This window comes from Bubalus kerabau, chromosome 16 (assembly GCF_029407905.1).
Source record: "Bubalus kerabau isolate K-KA32 ecotype Philippines breed swamp buffalo chromosome 16, PCC_UOA_SB_1v2, whole genome shotgun sequence".
In the NCBI taxonomy this organism is placed as follows: Eukaryota; Metazoa; Chordata; class Mammalia; order Artiodactyla; family Bovidae; genus Bubalus; species Bubalus kerabau.
The window spans coordinates 43,262,562-43,267,822 of record NC_073639.1 but is presented as its reverse complement, the minus strand read 5'-3'; positions in this window follow the sequence as shown (position 1 = coordinate 43,267,822).

Sequence of the window (5,261 nt, the reverse complement as noted above, 5' to 3'; positions counted from 1 at the left end):
CATTTATTAACTCTGCTAAAGGCTTTGAGTGGCTGGATCACAACAAACTGTGGAAAATTCTTAAAGAAATGGGAATACCAGACCACCTGACCTGCTTCCTGAGAAATCTGTATGCAGGTCAGGAAGCAACAGTTAAAAGTGGACATGGAACAAAATACTGCTTCCAAATTGGGAAAGGAGTAAGTCAAGGCTGTCAAGGAGTATGTCAATATTGTCACCCTGCTTATTTAACTTGTATTCAGGGTACATCATGAGAAATGCTAGGCTGGATGAAGCACAAGCTGGAATCAAGGTTGCTGGGAGAAATATCAATAACCTCAGATATGCAGATGACACCACCCTTATGGCAGAAAGTGAAGAGGAACTAAAAAGCCCCTTGATGAAAGTGAAAGAGAAGAGTGAAAAGGTTGGATTAAAACTCAACATTTAGAAAACTAAGATCTTGGCATCCAGTCCCATCACTTCATGGGAAATAGATGGGGAAACAGTGGAAACAGTGTCAGACTTTATTTTTTGGGGCTTGAAAATCACTGCAGATGGTGACTGCAGCCATGAAATGAAAAGACGCTTACTCCTTGGAAGGAAAGTTATGACCAACCTAGGAGAAGGCAATGGCAACCCACTCCAATACTCTTGCCTGGAAAATCCCATGGACAGAGGAGCCTGGTAGGCTGCAGTCCATGGGGTCGATAAAGAGTCAGACATGGTGGAGTGACTTCACTTTCACTTTTTACTTTCACGCATTGGAGAAGGAAATGGCAACCCACTCCAGTGTTCTTGCCTGGAGAATCCCAAAGACGGCGGAGCCTGGTGGGCTGCCATCTATGCCGTCGCACAGAGTCAGACACGACTGAAGAGACTTAGCAGTAGTAGCAGCAGCAGATAGCATATTGAAAAGCAGAGACATTACTTTGCCAACAAAGGTCTGTCTAGTCAAGGCTATGGTTTTTCCTGTGGTCATGTATGGATGTGAGAGTTGGACTGTGAAGAAGGCTGAGTGCCGAAGAATTGATGCTTTTGAAGTGTGGTGTTGGAGAAGACTCTTGAGAGTCCCTTGGACTGCAAGGAGATCCAACCAGTCCATTCTGAAGGAGATCAGCCCTGGGTGTTCTTTGGAAGGAATGATGCTAAAGCTGAAACGCCAGTACTTTGGCCACCTCACGCAAAGAGTTGACTCATTGGAAAAGACTGATGCTGGGAGGGATTGGGGGCAGGAGGAGAAGGGGACGACAGAGGATGGGATGGCTGGATGACATCACTGACTCGATGGATGTGAGACTGAGTGAACTCCAGGAGTTGGTGATGGACAGGGAGGCGTGACGTGCTGTGATTCATGGTGTCGCAAAGAGTCGGACACGACTGAGCGACTGAACTGAACTGAACTGAAGTGGGAGTCAACAAATTCAGCTTTTTGGTTCCAACCAGTCTAGTGTCTACATGCTTATGGGCAGCATACAGTTACCTTTGGGTCTTCCCTCGTGGCTCAGAGGGTAAAGTGTCTGCCTGCAATGCAAGAGACCTGGGTTTGATCCCTGGGTCAGGAAGATCCCCTGGAGAAGGAAATGACAACCCACTCCAGTACTCTTACTGGAAAATCCCATGGACAGACAAGCCTGGTAGACTACAGTCCATGGGGTTGCAAAGAGTTGGACATGACTGAGCAACTTCACAGTTATCTTTTCTTACCTGGTGAAGGTTTCAGTATCTGAAAAACAGCTCAAAGATATTGTTATGTATACCCTTTGAGACTCTAGGATGAAGCAGACCTGGGTATGGCATAAGCCCTCTTGGAGGAGGTTGCCGTTAACCCCACCATAGAGCCACAAAACTACACAGGACTGGGAAACAAACCCTTGAAGGGCACAGACAAAACCTTGTGTACACCAGGACCCAGAAGAAGGGAGCAGTGACAACAAAAGAGACTGACTCAGACTTGCCCATGAGTGTCCAGGAGTCTCTGGAAGAGGCGTGGGTCAGTGGTGGCCTGCTGCAGGTTTGGGGGTACTCAGTGCAGCAGTGTGTGCATGGGACCTTTTGAAGGAGGTTGCCATTATCCTCATTACTTCCACCATAGTTTGGCCTCAGGTCAAACAACAGAGAGGGAACACAGCCCATCAACAGAAAATTGGATTAAAGATTTACTGAGCATGGCCCTGCCCATCAGAACAAGATCCAGTTTCCCCCTCAGTCTCTTCCATCAGGAAGCTTATTAATCTTCTTAACCTTATCCATCAGAGGGCCAACAGATGAAAACCACAATCACAGAAAACTAACCAAGCTGATCACATGGACCACAGCCTTGTCTATCTCAATGAAACTATGAGCCATGCCTTGTAGGGGCACCCAAGACAGATGGCACATGGTGGAGAGTTCTGACAAAATGTGGTCAACTGGAGAAGGGAATGGCAAATCACTTCAGAATTCTTGCCTTGAGAACCCCATGAACAGTATGAAAAGGCAGAGATAGGACACTTAAAGACATACTCCCCAGGTCAGTATGTGCCCACTATGCCACTGGAGATCAGTGGAGAAATAACTCCAGAGAGGATGAAAAGACAGAGCCAAGGCAAAAACAACATCCAGTTGCAGATGTGACTGATAACGGAAATAAAGTCCAATGCTGTAAAGAGCAATATTGCTAGGGAACCTGGAATGTTAGGTCAATGAATCAAGGCAAATTGGAAGTGGTCAAACGGGAGATGGCAAGAGTAAACAAACATTTTAGGAAGCAGCGAACTAAAATGGACTGGAATGGGTGAATTTAATTCAGATGACCATTATATCTACTACTATGGGCAAGAATTCCTTAGAAGAAATGGAGTAGCCATCATAGTCAACAAGAGTATGAAATGCAGTATTTGGATGCAATCTCAAAAATGACAGAATGATCTCTGTTCATTTGCAAGACAAACCGTTCAATATTACAGTAATCCAAGTTGATGCTCTAATCAGTAATGCTGAAGAAGCTGAAGTTGAATGGTTCTACGAAGACCTACAAGACTTTCTAGAACTAACATTAAAAAAAAAAATGTCCTTTTCATTATAGAGGACTCGAATGCAAAAGTAGGAAGTCAAGTGATACCTGGAGTAACAGGCAAATTTCGCCTTGGAGTACAAAACGAAATAGGCCAAAAGCTAACAGAATTTTGCCAAGAGAACACACTGGTCATAGCAAACACTTTCAACCAATAACACAAGAGAGGACGCTACACATGGACATTACCAAATGGTCAATACCGAAATCAGGTTGATTATGTTCTTTGAAGCCAAAGATGGAGAAGCTCTATACAGTCAGCAAAAACAAGACCAGGATCTGACTGTGGCTCAGATCATGAACTCCTTATTGACAAATTCAGACTGAAATTGAAGACAGCAGGGAAAACCATGAGACCATTCAGGGATGACCTAAATCAAATCCTTTATGATTATACAGTGGAAGTGAGAAATGCACTCAAGGGTTTAGAGCTGATAGAGTACCTGAAGAACTATAGACAGAGATTCATGACATTTTATGGGAAGCAGGGATCAATACCATCCCCATGAAAAAGAAATGAAAAGAGGCAAAATGGTTGTCTGAGGAGGCCTTACAAATAGCTGTGAAAAGAAGAGAAGCGAAAGGCAAAGGAGAAAAGGAAAAATATACTGATTTGAATACTGAGTTCCAAAGAATAGCAAGGAGAAATAAGAAAGCCATCCTAAGTGATCAGTGCAAAGAAATAGAGGAAAGTGATAGAATGGGAAAGAGTAGAGATCTCTACAAGAAAATTAGAGATACCAAGGGAAAATTTCCTGCAAAGATGGGCACAATAAAGGACAGAAATGGTATGGACCCAACAGAAGCCGAAGCTATTAGGAAGAGGTGGCAAGAATACACAAAAGAACTATACATAAAAGATCTTGATAACTCAGATAACCATGATGGTGTGATCACTCACCTAGAGTCAGACATCCTGGAATGTGAAGTCAAGTGGGCCTTATGAAGCATCACCACAAAGTGGATGCTGCTGCTGCTAAGTCACTTCAGTCGTGTCCGACTCTGTGTGACCCCATAGATGGCAGCCCACCAGGCTCCCCCGTCCCTGGGATTCTCCAGGCAAGAACACTAGAGTGGGTTGCCATTTCCTTCTCCAATGCATGAAACTGAAAAGTGAAAGGGAAGTCACTCAGTCGTGTCCGACCCTTAGTGACCCCATGGACAGCAGCCTCCCAGGTTCCTCCATCCATGGGATTTTCCAGGCAAGAGTACTGGAGTGGGTTGCCATTGCCTTCTCCGACAAAGTGAATGGAGGTAATCAAATTCCAGTTGAGTTATTTCAAACCGTAAAAGATGATGCTAGGAAAGTGCTGCATTTACTATGTCAGCAAATTTGGAAAACTCAGCAGTGGCCACAGGACTGGAAAAGGTCAGTTTTCACTGTAATCCCAAAGAAAGGCAATGGCAAAGAATGTTCAAACCACCTCACAATTGCACTATCTCACATGCCAGCAAACTAATGCTCAAAATTCTCCAAGCCAGGCTTCAACAGGATGTGAACCATTAACTTCCAGTTGTTCAAGCTGGATTTAGAAAAGGCAGAGGAACCAGAGATCAAATTGCCAACATTCGCTGGACATTCGAAAAAGCACGAGAGTTACAGAAAAACGTCTACTTCTGTTTTATTGACTATGCTAAAGCCTTTGACCGTGTGGATCACAAGAAACTGTGGAAAATTCTTAAAGTGATGGGAATACCAGATCACCTGACCTGTCTCTCTGAGAAAAATGTATGCAGGTCAAGAAGGAACAGTTAGAACTGGACATGGAAAAACAGACTGGTTCCAAATCAGGAAAGGAGTATGTCAAGGCTGTATATTGTCATCCTGCTTATTTAACTAATATGCAGAGTACATCATGAGAAATGCTGGGCTGGATGAAGCCTAAGCTGGAATCAAAATTGCTGGGAAAAATATCAATAACCTCAGATATGCATATGACACCACAATTACGGCAGAAAGAGAAGAACTAAAGAGCCTCTTGATGAAAGTGAAAAAGGAGAGTGAAAAAGTTGGCTTAAAAATCAGCATTCAGAAAATTAAGATCATGGCATCTGGTCCCATCGCTTCATGGCAAATAGATGGGGAAACAATGGAAACAGTGAGAAACTTTATTTTGGGGGCTCCAAAATCCCTGCAGATGATGACTGCAGCCATGAAATTAAATGACACTTACTCCTTTGAAGAAAAGCTATGACCAACTTGAGTTCAGTTCAGTGGTTCAGTCGT